Source organism: Lissotriton vulgaris, chromosome 5 (assembly GCF_964263255.1).
Source record: "Lissotriton vulgaris chromosome 5, aLisVul1.2, whole genome shotgun sequence".
Classification (NCBI taxonomy): Eukaryota; Metazoa; Chordata; class Amphibia; order Caudata; family Salamandridae; genus Lissotriton; species Lissotriton vulgaris.
In genome coordinates this window covers 747,853,028-747,872,773 of record NC_141693.1, presented here as the reverse complement: position 1 = coordinate 747,872,773, position 19,746 = coordinate 747,853,028, and positions in this window count along the sequence as shown.

Here is a 19,746-nt window from a genome sequence, read left to right as displayed (position 1 = left end):
CCGGGTCTTGAATGAAAAGTTGACATGAGATTATGATGGAAAAGTGGGAACCCCTCGTTCGTAATGTTTTGACATCAGATATTGTTGACGATTCCTGTGCAACGCCAAATATTTATTGTTTAGGACACAAAGGTTTGGGAATGTACTAACATGTGAAGAATTTGCCTGAAGCCCAATTTTTAGTATATAAGGAGCAACCCTCTTTGTACAAATCGAACAGGCTCCTAGACACTGCCCATGCGTAGTTTCTGTGACTTCTGTGTCCCTGCAGTAATAAACCTTTGGTCTTTGACGCCACCATCGAGAAGCCTGTGTTTCTGTTTATTTGTGCACCAAGACAGGTGGAACTCCGGGGTCTTCGGGTGTTGTTCCCTGACACCTTTGGACGGAACCAAAAAGTCCAGAACTCCAATTGGCGCCCAACGTGGTGCGACGTCATTCGGTACCGGTCCAAAAGCCTGAAGAGTTCGAGAAGCTTCGTGTGAAGATTCCTGAGGGAGGCGCCCCACTTCATCGATCCCGGCATATCGCAAAAGTGGCCCGACGTTCTCTTCCACGAGGGTTCCCGTTCAGGACGGCTGCAGTGGGCCGTTGCCTTGACCGTCGCCCTGTCTTGGACCCGAGGTGCAGTCCTTAGTACGGCGAAACGTGACGGGTTTCTCCTTGGTGACGTCTTCAGTGCCTCAGTTAAGTATTTAGTGGTTGCGAGCTGGTTATTTCGTGAGGGTTGTTAAAATCCTTTTTGTTTCTAAGTTTGGTTTGGTTTCGTAAGATTATCACTGGTTGTTCTGGTTACGATAATCTATTTGGTTTAGTTTGGGTATCGATACATTTGTTCTCTTTTGGTAGGCCTAAGTTCTTGGTTCGAGTGCACATTCTTGTTTGTGTTGTTTGTTCTGTGTTCCGGATTACAAAATGGTAAGTCGGAGAAATTGTATGTTGTCGTGTTTTGGTTGCAACAGTGATTCACGATTGGAGGACTCATGTCTGGTTCCTCCGATTGGGACTCCTTTATATGATCTTTACTGTAAGCATGGTGTGGGTCCTATATCTTATAATGAGGTGTGGGTCCGATACACTGAAAAGGACGGTGTCCTTAGTTGGCCACTGCATGGTAGTTTTGAACCCGAAATCCTTGACAATTTAGAAGTGAAACTGTTTAAGAAGAAAGCCCGGCCGGCAATGTTTGATTCTTTCCGTTATTGGCGAAAAGAATCTAAACAGAGAGAGATTAAAAGGTTGAAGAAAGAACAGAAAGAGCAAGAGTTAACTTTAGAACAAGCGGCTAAGCAGCTGCAAGATAACGAGTCTGAGAAGGCAATGGAGATAGCCACTAGAGAGCGTAACTTAGCGATAGATAAATGCTATCCTGCCTTGCCATCGAGTACGACTAAGATAGTAGAGGATCCCGAAAACGATCCTCTGTTGTCTTACTTGTTACGGTCACCACCACCGTATGCACAGGGTATTGCGGCTCCACCTGTACCAAACGTTCAATTGCCGGTTGCTGGACAACCTGGTATTCCTGCTCCTGCCCCTCAGAATCAAGTTCCTGTACCTCCTATAGTTAATGTAAATGTTCCTACGGCACCTCCTCTTCCTGGGTTGCCGACTTCTCTACCTATACCTGTATCGCTTACACCTACTGTTCCACAAGCTATCTTCCTCGATACTCCTACTGTCCCGCTATCTGTTCCAACTGCTACTGTGTTCTCTGCATCTGCCAGTATGTTGATTCCGCTTTCTGTTCGTCGAAGAATCACTGATTCTGTCTCTAACATTCTATCTCCTTTCTATAAAACTTTAATTAAGACTCCTACTTCTGACTCTGTACAAAGACGTAGTCAGCTCCCAAGTACTGAGGAACGGGGAATATTAGATTCCACGGCTCTCAGATGGATTTCGAAAAGTAGGAGATATAGCACGAGAGATGTACTAGATACATTTATGCAGTGGAATGAACCAACGCAACGATATGTCTTTGACGAGATGTGCTCTCTTTTACGTGAGGAACTAGAAGAAGATGACTCTGAATTGAATTTAGAAGACTTAATTAAGGTTCAGAAAGAGTTTGCTGCAGGAATGATAGTAGGTCAAAATATAAAAGAAGCGATGGAACTGATTTTAAGTTATAGGAATGATCCATCACTTCGTTCACCGAGAGACTTAGAGAAAGGTAGTACGAAGCAGAATCGCCAATATCCAATGAGGGAGGTTCCTCCGATTTGGCGCGATGCTGTGCAAGCTGATGCAGTCCGTGGTATTGCAGCCGCTCCGGCGCAATTCCAAAGAGTGTGGATACACATTCCGTGGAAGCGAGCCGAAGTGTTAGCAGTGAAGCAGGCCTTGCCAGACCCGCGTAAGAATCCTGCTGGATACTATAAGGAATTAGCGCAAACAGTTGAGGCCTGTGTGATGAATCTGGCGGACATTGACATGTTATTTGGGAATGTAGTTCCGCAACCAATTTGGGCTAAAATTCTTAAAGAGAATCATCCAGTTGCCCTAGGTGGTGATTGGGCAGCTATCATTGCAGCGGATGGTCAGCAAATAGGTGGTTCCAAACCTGAACCTCTAATTGCTAATCTTCCAGGTAGGATAATCGACTTAATGAAGACTCTGATGCCCGCATTGCGTGTTAATTGGGACAAGTTGTCCGCATGCAGGCAAAAGAAAGACGAAAGTGTCTCTGACTTTTTCACGAGGTTCGAAGAGACTTTTGTAGATCATAGTGGTCAGGATATGAGCACAGAAGGAGGACAGAGACTGTTTGTCGATAAATTCGTACATAATTTGTTACCTGAGCTATGCAATAAATTAAAAGATTCCGAGAGTGCGTGGGCTGTCTCTACAACTGCGCAAATACTTGCAACTGCACAGTATTATGAAAATAGGGATAAAGAAGAGAAAGAGAAATCAGATAAAAAGACGAAAGACTTAAAGACTAAAGTCCTTTTGCAACAGGCATATCCGCCTCGTATGAATCAGACTAATACACAGCAAGGATCGTATCAAAGGACAGATTATAGTTCACCTAGGCCACAATACCAGTGGAATCAGTGTGCATATTGTAAAAAAGAAGGTCATTATAAAAATGAGTGTCCAGTCTTAGCGCAAAATAACGCAGCAGCAGCTCAGAGAGGTCGTGGTGGTTTTGTGCAGAATTCTAGAGGTCGAGGACGAGGTGCTATGCCTCCACAGACGAATGATCGCCCTTCCAATCACTTTGATCAACGAAATGGACAGTCTGCCCAACAAAATAGATCTCAACAGTATCATGTTGAAGACTATTGTGAAAATGATGAGGGATTTCAACAAAATGAGTACTAGGACAGCCATGGACAGAGAGAGGGAGTAGTATCAGTTCCAGTGGATCAGAGTGGGCCTTATGTCGCAGTAGCAACATCAGGTGTAGTCGAACCGTTTCTGTTGGATACTGGTGCCGCAAAAAGTTCTATCATACATGCGAAACTCCCTGGCGCACCTTTGTCCGGCTTAACAAATGTTTCTGTAGGTTTTTCAGGCGCCCCTGTTTACAACCCCGTATCTGGTCCTTTGTCTATTTCTGTTGGACCGTGTCAATTGAAAGCACCCCTGATTTTGACGACAGGTTGTAATGAAAATCTGCTTGGTTTAGACTTGTTAAAACGCCTATATGCGACATTGTACTGTTCTCCGGAAGGAGTACAGCTTACGTTGGGTAAAAGAATCACCTCTCCGATGTACTTGTCTATGGATGCACTCCCGCCAGAGCTGCGTTCACTCCCTGATACTCTTTGGGCGACTGGTCCTAACGATGTAGGCCTTTTAGAAATACCACCATATGTAGTCACTTTGAAAGCAAATGTAAAATTTCCACGAATTCCTCAATATAAGATCTCTAATGAAGGTGAACGTGCACTTTTACTGATTGTGCAAGATTTGATTAAGAAAGGTGTGGTTGAAGAAACTAGAGGAAATGTCTGTAACAGTCCTGTATTACCGATTTTGAAACGAACTGATCCTACAAAGCCTCCAGTATATAGGTTTGCCATTGATCTCAGAGAGGTTAATAAGATTGTGGTCCCGCAGTTTCCTGTGGTTCCAGATATTACTGCCTTGTTAACATTGATTCCTGCTACAGCCACATGGTTTTCAGTCATTGACTTGAAAAATGCCTTTTTCAGCATTCCGATAGCCGAGGAAAGCAGAGATATTTTTGGCTTCTGTCTAGGAGGTCGAAGCTTCAGATTTAAACGCGCTCCACAAGGCTATTGTGAGAGCCCATCCATTTACAGTCAGGCATTAAAAAGTCAGTTAGATTCCTTTGTACTTCCTCTAGTACAGTATGTAGATGACCTTCTAGTGGCTGCCGATGACAAGGAAACTTGCAAAGCAGCTACAATTTCGTTATTGCATCATTTGTCCAATTTGAATCACAAGGTGTCACCTTCGAAAATGCAATATTGCTGCCAAGAAGTGACCTACTTAGGTCATCTCTTGTCAAAGGAGGGAAGGAAGTTGACCCCAGAAAGAATAAAAGCAATTACGCAGATGAGTGTTCCTCGCACACAGAGAGAAGTGCGTGCCTTTTTAGGTATTACCTCTTACTGTAGGCAGTGGATCCCAAATTTTTCTCTTTTAGCAAAACCGTTGGTAGCTTTGACTGGGAAAAATGTTCCGAGTCCGGTGCCATGGTCTGCTGAATGTCAGGAGAGTTTTTCTGAGTTACGAAATGCACTTTGTTCAGCTCCTGTATTGGGCACACCCGATTACAGCAAGCCATTCACGCTCTATGTTCACGAGAGAGAAGGTTGCGCGTTGAGTGTTCTGACACAGAAATTTGGTGATAAACAACGCCCTTGTGCGTATTTTTCATCAACATTAGATCCGGTAGCTAGAGCGTTACCTAGTTGTTTGAGAGCTACAGCGGCAGCTGCGGCTTCCATTCGACAATCTGCTGGTTTGGTGATGAATAACATGCTAGTGGTCATGGTTCCTCATGCTGTGGATACACTCATGAACAGAACCAAGACACAACACCTTACCAGTGCGAGATTATCTGGCTACGAGCTGACATTGCTAGCGAGTCATATTCAGATCAAAAGATGCAATGTATTGAATCCAGCAACACTGTTGCCGGCTAATCAGGAGTCGAGTGATTCCGAACCTCATGATTGTTGTTTCAGAACCGAGGAAGAGACAAAAGGACGAATTGATTTAAAAGACACCCCATTGTCAGATCCAGATGGCATGTTGTATGTTGATGGGTCATGCTTTAAATTGGAGAATGGTGATGTGACTGCTGCCTATGCAGTAACGACTTTGAGTACGATTGTGGAGACTGCAAGAGTGAGTCAGAATTCTGCCCAAGCTGCAGAGTTAATCGCTCTAACAAGAGCGTGTGTTCTAGCTAAGGGAAAGAGAGTGAATGTGTTCACAGATAGTCAGTACGCGTTTGGCGTGGCCCATAATTTTGGCCGTTTGTGGAAAGAAAGAGGTTTCATTACGTCCCATGGGACTAAGATTCAACATGGTCAGTTAGTTAACGACTTGTTGGAATCTCTAACCTTGCCGACTGAAGTTGCGATTGTGAAATGCAGTGCGCATAAAGCAATCACGGATGATGTTGGTCGTGGGAATGCTTTTGCTGATGAGACTGCTAAACAGACAGCTAGAAATATGATGAGTAGAATGTATGTTGCAACATCTGCAAGATGGATTTCCGAGTCTGGAATGTGTGAGGATACAGTGGAAAGTGTGAAAGAGATTCAGAAAGAGGCAACTGAGGAGGAAAAACGTGCATGGAAAGAAAGTACGGGCAAGTTGGATTCGAGTGGGTGTTGGATTGACTTGTCGGAACAACAGCGTTGGATGTTGCCTGATGCGTATGTGCTTGCAGTGGTGACAATGGCACATGGAGTAGCGCACATAAGTTCTAAAGGAATCTGTAAAATGTTGGCCCCGGTCTGGAAGAATGATGGGATTAGTAAATGTGCAGAGAGAGTGGTGAAAAATTGTATGGTATGCCTGATGCATAATCCTGGCAAGGGAACTCCTACTCCTGCTGGTCATTTCGCTCCACCCTCTTGCCCCTTTGAAGTGATTCAGTTAGACTTCATTCACATGGATCGGTGCAATAACTTAAAATACGTCCTGGTGGTAGTTTGTGCTTTCTCCAGATGGATCGAAGCATATCCACTAAAGGACAATACTGCCCTATCAACTGCCAAAATTCTTCTCAAAGAATATTTCCCTAGGTTTGGAATGCCACGGATTGTATGGTCAGATAACGGAAGTGAGTTTATAGGGAAAGTTATGCAGAGTGTGTGTGCCGGTTTAGGTATTAAACAAAAATTTCACAGTGCAAACCATCCCCAGTCTGCTGGTTTAGTTGAGGGTTACAATGGTACCCTCAAACTAAAACTTGCTAAAATACAGGCATCCACAGGTTTATCCTGGCCAGACGCACTACCCTTGGCTTTGTTATCGACGAGAGCGACTGTGCATTCTAGAGTAGGGCTTAGTCCATACGAAATTGTCTTCGGCCGTCCTGCTAATGTTTGGGGAGTGCCTAGGCTGAAAGAATTTTGTTCTTTGGAATATCCAATGTTGATTGATTACCTTTACGACTTGACTGCTAAATTGGGTCTTATTCACCAACAGGTTTTCGATGCATTGCCAAAGCCTCCGGAGAGTCCAGGTCATCAGCTGAAACCCGGCGACCACGTTGTGGTACGAAATTTTACGAGGACAAAGAACCTTCAGCCCAAATTTGTTGGCCCCTTCCAGGTGTTGTTAGCAACGAGAACTGCTGTTCGTGTGGCTGGTCGCAAGCACTGGATACATGCAACTCATGTCAAACGTGTGCCCCTACCACTTCCTTACGACAACTGGGTGAAGAAGGGAATTGGTGCCTCTGAATTCGAGCAAACACCCAAGTTTATCCCTTTCAGCGATGCCGAATTGATAACTGACTCTCCTCCTGAAACTACTTCTTTGACTCCTGAACACTTGCCCTCTGCATCAGAAGAAACTTTGCCATCTGCGAACTTGAACATTGCAAACTCTATTGACAACACACTGTTTCCTGATCAAACGGTTCCTGCAAAACTAAGATACAACTTACGATCTCGTAATATGGACAAATAAAGCAGGAAACTGCCTATTGTGATATTTGAAATTTTGAACTTTTGCCTTCAGCCAGGAAGTTTGCTATTGTTTTATTGTTTTTAAAAATTGCCTTGCCGTCTGGGTAGCCGTAGGGTCGTGGCTGTGTGCCTAGTTGAATCTGCGGGGGTCAGACACAAGGTCGATCTTTCTGTTGGTTCTGGGAACTCCCAGGGCTGATAGAGGCATTTTCATCTACGTACACATCATCAGTGGTCGCGAGCGGATTGTAGAAGATGGAGCTTCCTGCGCTGCAACGAGAAAATGTGATTTATGTTCGCAGAAACAGACTTTACAGAATCCTTCATAGTAAATGTTTTCTGATGCAATGTGCAATTACATTTTTAATTGTTTTAATAACGTTGGTGGGTGGAATCGTTTTTGGTATAAATTTAATCTTTGTGCCAGTAACTACAGTACCTCCCCTTGATCCTGCTACTTCTACTGTTTCTTCCATACACTCTTTTCACTCGTTTCCTGAACATGAGCAAGCTCGACGCTCAGAATTCATTAATAACACTTTTGTACAGCTCTTGCACCAACACCAACTAGTAGTTAACACTACAGACTGCTGGGTGTGTGGCTTGATACCCCACACTATGGATAAAGGCATTCCCTACCTGGTTTTGCCTTTTAGCTATAATGGATCATTTCAGGCCCTTCAAACCATCTTTGCTTATGCCCTTGAAACCTATCCTCCGCGTCCACCACGTTCCACTAAATATAACTCTGCCAACAAAGCTTTAGTCCAGGGAATTATTGACATGATCAAGGACGTCAATAATACTCCATCTTACCCTAGAGACGAATTACGAGTATATTTGAGTTGGAATTCTTCAGAGTATCGCCTTAGTTTGGGAGAAAGCAAACGGAAAAGTTCCACTCCAATCTGGGTCGTACCTCACCGAGGTCAGGTCTGTTTGCAAGGTAATGGGAGAAATCCGAGAGCTCAGCTAGAGAGGAGTGAGTGCGTAGAGACTTACGTGTTTCCGTCTAACTCTTCCCCTGCTTTTCTTACTGCTAGGGGTACCTACTTCATCTGTCAAGACAGAGCGTATACATGGTTGCCTGCTGACTTTTCAGGTTCATGTTATATTGCTCGACTGTTGCCTCCAACATACACTGCTTCTTCTGACTACCACAAAATCAGAGTAGCAAGAGGTGTTTTTAGCAAGGAAGACACCGCTGGTCAGGAAGCTGGAGACTTCTTCAAAGGCTTCCTTCCGTTCTGGGGGCCTATGGCCAATAGTAGAAACATACGTCAGCTAACACGGGTAGTTGAATCTACTATTACCGAAACTGCTGGTGCCCTTAGCAATTTGACAGCTGAGCTTCAGGCGGATAGACTCATGACGTTGCAGAACCGTATGGTTCTAGACGTAATACTTGCAGATCGAGGTGGGGTATGCAGAATGATCCAATCGAGCTGCTGTGTCTTTATTCCCAATAATGCTCCAACAGTCTATGAGACGATCTCTAAGCTACACAAGATTTCCGACTCTATACACGTAGACAAGGGAAACTGGTCCTTCATGGAGTGGTTTTGGACTCTGATATCAGCGTGGGGATGGAAGGTTCTGATGGTCATTGGTGTCATCTTAGTATTCCTATTCTCATGCTGCCTGATTATCCAGTGTGGTCCTGCTCTGTGTAGTCTTTGTGCTGCAACCTGTTTTAGGAAACCACCTGCGTTTGGAGAAAAGGCGCGAGAAAGGATGATGATACAACAACATGTCACTGACCTGATGAGCATAGAATTAGACTCTGACATAGACTGAGTAATTGCCTATGTAAGGGCAAAAGGAGGGTCTGAGGTTCCGTGACGATTTGAACCCGTGTTTTCAATATTGTCGGAAATACATAATATTGGTATCAGCGAACCGCAAATGATCCATTTAGCATATCCTGGTGTTTTCGCTACGCTACGAGCAAGAGTACTCCTGTAACAAACACATTTCTGATCTACCCATGGCATCCATCTTAGATCATGGCAGCCATTTTGTGTTTCTTGCCCTCACATACGCAATAACCTCTGATCACTTCATTTCGATTAAGGACACATAGCCTTAGCCGGTGATTCACCTCTTTAGTGACACGTGCACCTTGGAACAGAACACGCTGTAGCTGCATGACTCGACAAAGGCTGCCTCCTCTGCCCGAGGCCAGTCCTGCTATACTGGTTCTTGTGGTCGTTGGCCTGATCACGATTAGGCGGCCGAAGCCGGTAGCCTTGCCCATTTACAACCCACAAACATCCCTTATCCTGCTTTTCTATCTTCTGCACCTGGCTCTGCTCCTTTCCTTCTGGGCCTTTATTAGGGGGAGGTAACGAAATTTACGATGAGGCGGTACGGGTCTTGAATGAAAAGTTGACATGAGATTATGATGGAAAAGTGGGAACCCCTCGTTCGTAATGTTTTGACATCAGATATTGTCGACGATTCCTGTGCAACGCCAAATATTTATTGTTTAGGACACAAAGGTTTGGGAATGTACTAACATGTGAAGAATTTGCCTGAAGCCCAATTTTTAGTATATAAGGAGCAACCCTCTTTGTACAAATCGAACAGGCTCCTAGACACTGCCCATGCGTAGTTTCTGTGACTTCTGTGTCCCTGCAGTAATAAACCTTTGGTCTTTGACGCCACCATCGAGAAGCCCGTGTTTCTGTTTATTTGTGCACCAAGACAGGTGGAACTCCGGGGTCTTCGGGTGTTGTTCCCTGACACCTCTGGACGGAACCAAAAAGTCCAGAACTCCACCCTAAGCTGTTCCGGGATACTGCCATACCATATACTCTTAAGTGCATTATAATCCTCGCGGTTATATGCTATCTTTGGTTTGGCTTTATCGAAACATGTCGAGTAAGGTGTCATACGAATTGGAATACTATCCCCTCGACAGTTCTGTCGACGGGGATAGCATTCCACCCTTCTAGAGGGACACGACATGTGTGTAGCCCTAACCCCGGTTAAAGTTAACCAGAGCCTCAGCATCACAAAATGGATGCTGTCACCAGAGACACAAGTCTGACCTCCTGCTGCTGGGAGTCCTTCCAGCGAGGGAGGCTATGTCAAAGGGTTTCCTGCCTTGGGAGGTGCGAGCACCACCCCAGACAGGGTTTTGTGTATTGGGTAGGACAGGGCTGAATAGATTGAGACATGCCCGGGGCACACAAGCCAGTCCAAACCGGTCCTGGGACTTTCCAGACCCAGGCCTGGCGAGGAGCTGGACAAAGGAAAGGGGGTGTAACCGCCCCCCTTCCTGGTCCTACCCAGAGGAGGGACCTAGTAGGTGATCCACCCCTCAGATTGGGAATAAGAGTGGGAGCAGTGCCATTGCACAGCAGATCATCCTGAATCAGCTTTAAACAAAGAAGAAGACTGGACTTCGACATTCTGCTGCACAGAAGACTGAAGAGAATCTCCCTTGTTGCCTAGGAGTGGCCACCCTGTGAACACAGGTACCAACCAGCGAATCAACATCTGTTTTGCCGCCGCCTCCCGCCCGAGCCCAAGCCCAGAGCCTGACAAGACCCAGACTCTCAGACTTCTCACAGCCCGATCCACAGTCCCTGCAAAGAAGGGACCCGTGGAGGCACCGAGAGACGTGGGACCGGACTTCTTGGAAGACACCCGAAGAGCTGACAGCGCAGCACCAGAGGCATCCTCGACGTTGTGCTTTGGGGACTGAGAACCCCCACCACCCAGCAGCCTTTGCACCGAAGATCAGCCCCCAAGCATCTCCATGATCTGCGTGGGGCCCTTTTGCATTGTGCCACTTGACGCGCCATCCCGGCCACTAGCCACGTGGTCAGCGGCCATCTTGGCGACTACAACTACAAACTACACTACGGGTCTGGTTGCTCCAGACTTGCCCCAGCTCCTGTGAAAAGGAGTACCCGCTCTGACCTTGCTGGTTTGAGTGTTAAGCCTTTTTTGACTTTTGCGTGGCTTGCATTAGCCAAGGCCTGTTTGCTCCGATCAGGTTGCCGACACCGCCAACAGCGAGAAACCTGCGTGTGACAGTTCGTGACCGACTCCTGGACGTCCTTGACCCCCGGTGTCCACATGGCTGTAGAGAGAAGCTACACCTCAATGCCTGTTTGCACCCGACATCGCCTGGTTCCAATCTGGTTCCACGGTAGTCACTGGCTAGTGACTTTGAACATTTTCTCCTCTGCTTTCAGGTCTTCACAACTACAGATCCACCCTTGGATCCACCGGAACTCTTCACATCGAGCCGCCTGCAGCATCTTCAGCTCCAATCACCATCGACCAGCGTGACGAAACCCGACACTACTTTGACCCTATGCACCCGCTTCTTGTGGGTGAGGTAACTCAGCTCCACCGGTGTTCCTACACTGGTACACACCTCTAGGGCCTGTGTCTCAAGTTTCAGCTTTCTAGGTCACTCGGAAGGTTCCGAACTAACTAACTTTGTACTTTTTACGCACCTTAGACTTTGCATTGGTGAGTGCGTGCACTTTAAACACTGCACCCGAGTCCCGCGGGCCTTTCCCAACTTAGTCACTGCTAGTCTCGAATAGCTCCAGCGATTCCCAAGGCCCTAGGCCTGTTTCCTTTCCGATTGGTATCTCTTATACCACTTTCTTAGTATATGGTTTAGGTGGCCCCTAGGGCTCATCCATATTGTGCAACTTTTGTGTATTTTAAACTGTCTTGTGTTTAACGCTTGTGCTTCTGTGCTCATAAAGAGTCCAGGGGATACTTTTAGTTAATAAATCAATATATATTTTCAATATATATCTGTGTGGTGTCCTTTCATTTGGTATTCAAGGGGGTTGTGTATGGTAATACAGCTGGCTTCACATGCCTTTCAGAGTTCAGCCTAAGACTGCTTTGTCCACGTTACCACTAGGATAACTGGTCTATAAGGTTGACTTACAACCAATCATCATAAGGGTTGCTTGGCATGGTACAAAGTGATCACTAGAATTAGTGAGCATTATATACCAGGCCAACTTCTCACATTGGTGAGCAGCGGATTGGGATCTGAGCTTGCTGTTGTTTTACCATTACAATCTTTGAGATTATCATTTGAAAGATCATACAGGTACCTGCTAGGTACATATAAAACAAAACTAGTATACTTAAGTTCTACTGAACTTAGTTGTTGTAGAGGAAAGGGAGTAGCACACCCTGACTACAACTACTAGATAGGTTTAGTAGGTAAACACCAGTGTAGGTAGATTGCAACACATCCACCCACACTAGAGCAATGTCTGGAGCAGAGGGTTCCACTGGGAATGTCCCTGTTGAGAGTGACCCTCCAAGGGCACCATCCAAATTTGCTATTTTTTCCTTTAAGGAATTAAGACAGCTTTGTGTCTTAAGGGGTCTGAGGACAGGGCCTTCCCCTACCACAGACCACCTTAGAGAGATCTTGGACCAGTCTGAGACTCTAAAGACCTCTAAAGCAGACCCCACAGGGAATGCTGAAGGAGGCCATTCTTCTGAGGATGACACTGCAGAAGCCCCTGTCCCTATAATCCTGGTAGACGAGGAAGCCCCCATCACTGGAGCTCCTCAGGTAGATGAGGAGGAGGAAGAGGAAGAAGAGACAGAAGGGGGGAGCAGTGAGTCAGATGATGACAGAAATAGTCAGGTACTGGTCAGTAGACTGAACCAGGCTAGCTTAAGCCTATTTGGGACTGAATCTGGGAACAACCTATTCAGACCCCCAGGTGGACTTAACCAGAAGCCTAGGAGGAGAAGGACTCACTCAGGTGACTCTGACAACTCTCATGCTTCTAGAGGTTCTCATGGTCACTCCAGAAGGGAGATGACTAGCCCTCAAAGAAGGGAACATGAGGCCAAAATGAGAGAGGCTGAATTGAGGATCCAGAGACAAGAGTTAGAGGTTGCCCTGGCCCAAGAGAAGCTTGCTAGAGCAAGACAGCCTAGAGAGAGTGGGGTCCACTGGTGGCAGCAATATCCACAAGGATAAAGACAGGTCTTTTGATAACAGAAACCTGAGTAAGATTCTGCCCCCCTACAAAGCTGGGGATGATATCCACAAATGGATAACTGCAATGGAGAGAGCCTGCAGAGTACAGCAGATCCCTCAGGAGCAGTGGGCAGCAATCTTGTGGCTCTCCTTTGAAGGTAGAGGCCGAGACAGACTTCTCACAGTTAGTGATGGGTGTTAGACGGGGACCTGGAGGGTCGGCCGAGGACAGGGGGAGAGGCCTCCGGTGAGGGCGGTCTCCAGCGATCGTACAGACAAGTAACTTCCCCCCCCACAGATGGACACCACACAAGGATGAGGTCAACACTCTTTATATACGATTCTTAAGGCAGAGGTATCAACGGTACAGTGAGGTCGGACACGAGGGTCCTCTCAATTCTAGTCTCTGAGGGGGAAAGGGTAGCAGGACAGTCTTGGTACCGGTCTGGTACGGGTGGCAAGATGGGTAGCTCACAATCCTCGAGCTCGGAAATCTGGAAGGTCGGGCCGCGGCAGCGCCAGCCGGCTAGGATGACAAGTCTCACTTGAGAAGGGCCGCGGCAGCGCCAGCAGGCAGGAACGATGGTTCACAAGGATGGGCCGCTGCAGCGCCAGCAGGTCCCGACGATGGTTCACAAGGATGGGCCGCGGCAGCGCCAGCAGGTCCCGACGATGGTTCACAAGGATGCGCCACGGCAGCGCCAGCAGGTCCCGGCGAAGGTGTAGGTTGCAGAGGGCCGCGGCAGCGCCAGCAGGCAGGAGCGATGGTTCACAAGGATGGGCCGCGGCAGCGCCAGCAGGTCCCGACGAAGGTGTAGGTTGCAGAGGGCCGCGGCAGCGCCAGCAGGCAGGATCGATGATTCACAAGGCAGGGCTGCGGCAGCGCCAGCAGTCCATCAAGGATGAGTTCTTCAAGGTGTCTCTCGACTCCAGGATACAACTGCCTTCCTGCTCTGGAGCTGCCCCAGTTATAGGTCTGGTCTCCTTTGATGTCCGGACCCTCGCACTTGGAGGTCGGGAGGTCCGGGATGAGGGAGTCGAGACACCCAGCAGGGGGGTGGAGCCAGCGCCCGGGGAGGCTGGGGGCGATTGGCACCTGGCGGGGGAGAGCCATCGACACTCCTTTCTCCCATTGACCTGCCAAGTGGTCTCTTCACCTCCCGGGTAGATGGTGGTGCCTCGATGTCGGGGCCTGGCCAGGCCCTGGGTTGGGGTCGAGCTGAGGCCACGCGGCCTCGTGGTGCCGTGTCCAAGATGGCGGCGGAGCCGGGGCATTGCTGCTGAAGGAGGCCCGGGCTGGCCGATGTCATGGTGTTCGGGAGCAGGCGTTCCGTTGGGGACGGGTTGCAGGTTGCTTCTGTGGGTTGTCGGGTGGTTCTTCTGGTGACACCGGGAGAGCCGGTGTTCGGGCCTTCCTATGCGGGGAGGGAGCGGCCCGTGCACGAGGCCTGTCCAACATGCGTCCCCCCCAGCTGAAGGCAGGGAGAGTCACCCATCTTCCTGGGTACTCTCCTCGCCGAGGCGGAAAAAGCGTGACAGGCCGTCTGCGTTGGCATGGTCTTGGCCAGGGCGATGCTCCACAGTGAAGTCCATCCCCTGCAGGGAGATGGACCATCGCAACAGTTTTGGGTTCTCCCCCCGCATCTGCATCAGCCATTGCAGGGGTCTATGGTCTGTTTGTACCCTGAAATGGGTACCGAAGAGGTAGGGCCGGAGCTTCTTGAGGGCCCATACTACTGCGAAGGCCTCCCACTCGATGGTGCTCCAGCGCTGCTCTCGGGCCGGAAGGCGTCTGCTGATGAAGGCCACTGGCTGGTCGACTCCCTCAGCGTTGAGTTGCGAGAGTACTGCCCCGACGCCATGATCGGAGGCGTCCGTCTGGATGATGAATTCCCGGCTGTAGTCGGGGGCCTGGAGCACGGGGGCGGTGCACATGGCGGCCTTCAACTTCTCGAAGGCCGCTTGACAGTCCGGAGTCCAGTTGACTGTTTTGGGGTTTTTCTTGGAGGTGAGTTCTGTGAGGGGCCCCACAATGCTGCCATAGTCCTTTACAAACCGCCTGTAGTATCCGGTGAGCCCCAGGAAGGCTCGGACCTCGGTTTGGGTGACAGGAGCTTGCCAGGACTGGATGGCCGCGATTTTGAGCTGAAGGGGGGCCACCAGACCGCTCCCCACTTGGTGTCCGAGATAGGTCACAGACCCCTGGCCGATCTGACATTTGCTGGCTTTGATGGTGAGGCCAGCCTGCTGGAGGGCGTGCAGGACTTCTCGGAGGTGGTGAAGGTGGTCGGCCCAGTGACGACTGTACACAGCGATATCGTCCAGGTAGGTGGCGCTGAATTCTTCGAGGCCAGCCAACACCTTGTTCACGAGTCGTTGGAAAGTAGCTGGGGCGTTTTTCATGCCGAATGGCATCACGTTGAAGTGGTAGTGGCCATCCGGGGTGGAGAAGGCGGATCGCTCTTGGGCTCTGGGGGTGGGGCCGATCTGCCAGTAGCCCGCTGTTAGGTCGAAGATGCTCAGGTAGCGGGCGGCCCCCATGCGGTCAATCAGCTCATCCGCCCGGGGGATGGGGTGAGCGTCGGTTCGGGTAACAGCGTTCAGGCCCCGATAGTCTACACAGAACCGGAGCTCGGGGGCGACGCCCGGGGCGGCAGCCTTGGGGACCAGTACGACTGGGCTGGCCCAGGGGCTGTCGGAGGGCTCGATCACTCCTAGCGCCAGCATTTTGGAGACTTCGTCCTGGATGCAGGTGCGCACCCGATCTGGCACTCGGTACGCCCTGTGTCGAATAGGCGGACTATCCCCGGTGTCCACGTCATGGAGGCACCAGGGGGTGACCCCTGGGGTGAGGGAGAACAGATCCGAAAATTGCAGCAGGAGAGCCAGGCAGTCTTGGTGTTGTTCCGGGGACAAGGCCTCGGAGAGCCGGACCCCGTCCATGGAGCCATCTTTTTCACGGGCCCTCAGTAGGTCCGGGAGGGGCTCGGAGTCTTCTTCTGTCCCACTATCTGTTGCCATTAGGAGGCTGAGCTCCGAGCGTACGAAGTGGGGTTTGAGTCTGTTTGCGTGGAGGACTCGGAGCGGGTTCCGGGGGGACTCCATGTCTATCAGGTAGGTGACAGGACCCTTGCGCTCTATCACTTTGAAGGGTCCTGTCCACTTGTCTTGCAGGGCACAAGGTTTGACTGGAGACATCACCCATACTTGCTGGCCTGGTTCGAACTCGATGGAGGAGGCATGTTGATTGTACCATTTCTTCATGTCCTCCTGACTGGCCTCAAGGTTGGCTTTGGCGAGTTCCCTGAATCGCCGGGTCTGGTTGCGGAGGGTCAGGAGGTATTTGTACACGTCCGGAGGAGTCTTCTGGGGGGCCATCTCCCATCCTTCCTTGACCAGGCTGAGGGGGCCCCGGACGGGGTGTCCGTACAGGAGCTCGAATGGGCTGAAGCAGAGGGATTTCTGGGGAACTTCTCGATAGGCGAAGAGGAGGCACGGGAGCAGCACGTCCCATTGGCGACGTAGGGGTTCTTCCAGGCCCATGATCATTCCCTTGAGGGTACGGTTAAACTGCTCGACCAGTCCGTTTCCTTGAGGGTGATAAGGGGTCATGAAGCGGTAGGTGACCCCACACTGTTGCCAGAGAGACCTCATGTATTTTGAGATAAAGTTCGTGCCCCTGTCGCTGACGACCTCCCGGGGGAAGCCCACTCGAGAGAAGATTCCCATCAGGGCTCGGCCTACCACGGGTGCTGTCACAGTTCGAAGAGGAATGGCCTCGGGGTACCGGGTGGCGTGGTCCACCAGGACTAGGATGAACCGGTGCCCCTGGGCCGTTCGGGGGTCTAGGGGCCCCACAATGTCTATTCCTACCCGTTCGAACGGGGTGGTGACGATGGGAAAGGGTTGCAAGGGTGCTTTAATCTTTCGGCCGCTCTTCCCGCTGGCCTGGCAGGTGGGGCAGGCCCGGCAGTGGTTGGAGACATCATTTCGCATTTTGGGCCAGTAAAAATGTGTTACCAGGCGGTTGTAAGTTTTGTCTTGTCCCAAGTGTCCAGCGAGAGGGACATCGTGCGCTAAGTTCAAAAGGAAGTTTCGGAGGCGGAGGGGCACCACCAGCACCCGGCTGGCCCCCAGCTCCGCAATCCTTTGCTCGCTGTAGAGCAGGTCATTGTCCCAATAAATCCAGGGGGCCCCCGTGGTGTCTCCTGCGCTCTGGGCGAGGGCTTGCTGCCTGAGTCCCTCGAGGGAGGGACAGGTCTTCTGTTCTAGTCGGAATTGTTCTTGGGTGAGACCACCTTCCTGTTGCCACTGAGCCAGTTCCGGAAGGTCCTGGAGTTGCACAGGCTCTTCTCTGTTTTGTTCTGGGAGATTGGCACTTAGGGCGTCTCCCTCTGGGATGATCGGGGGGGGAGGCTCTGGCCATTCGGGTTCTTCGGGGCTGGAGATGGCGCGGGCGGCCATGGCCCGGGTCATTATGCAGGCCCATTCAGGGAGGCCCAACATCCCCAGGTGCTCTCTTCTTTCGACGGCTGCCCAGGGGGAGCTTTCGAGGTCGTTCCCCAGGAGGCAGTCCACTGGGGCATCATCGCGGACAGTCACCTTCAGCATTCCGGACACTCCTCCCCACTCGAAGGGGACGCAGGCCATCCGACACAGGCTTTCTGAGTTGTTGGCTGATCGGACGGGGCAAAGGACGTTTGGCAGGATCTGCTCCGGGGTTACCAGATGACAGCGGACCGCCGTCACACTGGCCCCGGTGTCGCGTAGGGCTTCGGCCTTGCGCCCATTTATGTTTACCCACTGGCTGTATTTTCTCGTATTGGCGGGTAGGGGAGCCCGCGGAATCATGTCTCTTTCCCCTAGGCAGACCAGGGACATGGCGGCTCGTTCCCACTCGGGCTGTTCCTGTTCGTATTCTTCATAATCATCTGGGGCTTGCTCTTCTCCCAGGGCGGCGGCAGCGACCTGGCGAGGTATAGGATTCTGGTTCTTCGGGCAATTAGGGTTGTTGGCATAGTGGCCGGTCCGCTGGCACCGGTGGCAAGTAACGTTGGCTCGGAACCCCGAATGCATCGGAGGGTTTCCCCTGCCGGCCGGGGGTGGGGTGTTGCTGGTGGGAGCCGCCGGGGCGGCGTCTCGGCCCCATCCCTGGCTTCCTCCTCCTCGGGGGCGATGGGGACCTTGGTTGGTTCGGTTAGGCTTGCTGGTCCCACTTCGGGAAACTCGAGTGCTTTCCCACCGGTCAGCTTCGGCGGCGAGCTTCCGAGGTTCAGTCAGTTTGCTGTCGAGGAGGTACTGCCGGAGCTCGACGAAGCAATTGTTGGAGAGGTGCTCCCATACAATTAGGTTAAAGAGTTGCTCGTAGGTGGTTACCTGGCTGCCCTTGATCCACCCCTCGAATGCTCTGCTGAAAAAGTTCACGTATTCTTTACCCAAGTTGTACCCGGGATCCGTTTGCAGTCGCGGAACCGCTGGCGGTACATCTCGGGCGTGAGTCCGTATCGAGTGAGGAGGGCTGCCTTCATGTGGTCGTAGGACGTCATCTGATTGTCCGGCAGTTGCAGCAGGGCGTCGCGCCCTTCGTTGACGAACCTCCCCCATAACCCGGCTCCCCAGTCACTTCGGGAAATCCGGTGGGAGGTCATGGCTATCTCGTAGGCCTTGAACCACTGCTGGATATCGTCATTCCTATAATATTCTCGGACGACATCCTTGGGGATGTGGACTTTAGGGTCTGCAGGGCCAGGAGTGTGCGGGCGCTCGGGCACCCCGAGGTCTTTATTTTGTTTCCGAAGCTCTATTTCTGCTAGGTTGCGCTCATGTTCGTAGGCCAGTTTTTTCTCTTCTAACTCTCTCGGTTTTTGCTTCTCTTGCCGCTCCTCTCGGAGCCGCAAGTGTTCCAATGTTATCTTCTGTTCCGCCAATTTCAGTTCTCCGTCCAACCGAAGTCGTGCCAACTCTAATTCATGGAGTCTGCTTTTCTCTCATTCTCGGATCTCCTCCGGGGAGAGACCCGATCTCCTTCCTTCTGCCGGAGTGGTGCTTGTTTCTGGCGTCTCGATGTTTTGGTTTTGGGGTATGGTCGTACCCGTCTCCGCCCAAGATTCTAGGGCCTTTTTGAAATCGTCTTTCGTGCTCAGTCCTGTGGTAGCAATGCCTAGTTCTATGCAGAACTGTTTTAGTTCTCTGTGGTTATACTCTTCTAATTTCTCCATCTGGAATTTTTCCGTGGATCCGCTCTCTTTGGTTTTCATTGTGGTTGAGCCGTGGGGTGAGTTACTCTCTGTACGATTACGCGTTGGTTCGGATCGCGCCGCTGGCCACCAATGTTAGACGGGAACCTGGAGGGTCGGCCGAGGACAGGGGGAGAGGCCTCCGGTGAGGGCCGTCTCCAGCGATCGTACAGACAAGTAACTTCCCCCCCCACAGATGGACACCACACAAGGATGAGGTCAACACTCTTTATATACGATTCTTAAGGCAGAGGTATCAACGGTACAGTGAGGTCGGACACGAGGGTCCTCACAATTCTAGTCTCTGAGGGGGAAAGGGTAGCGGGACAGTCTTGGTACCGGTCTGGTACGGGTGGCAAGATGGGTAGCTCACAATCCTCGAGCTCGGAAA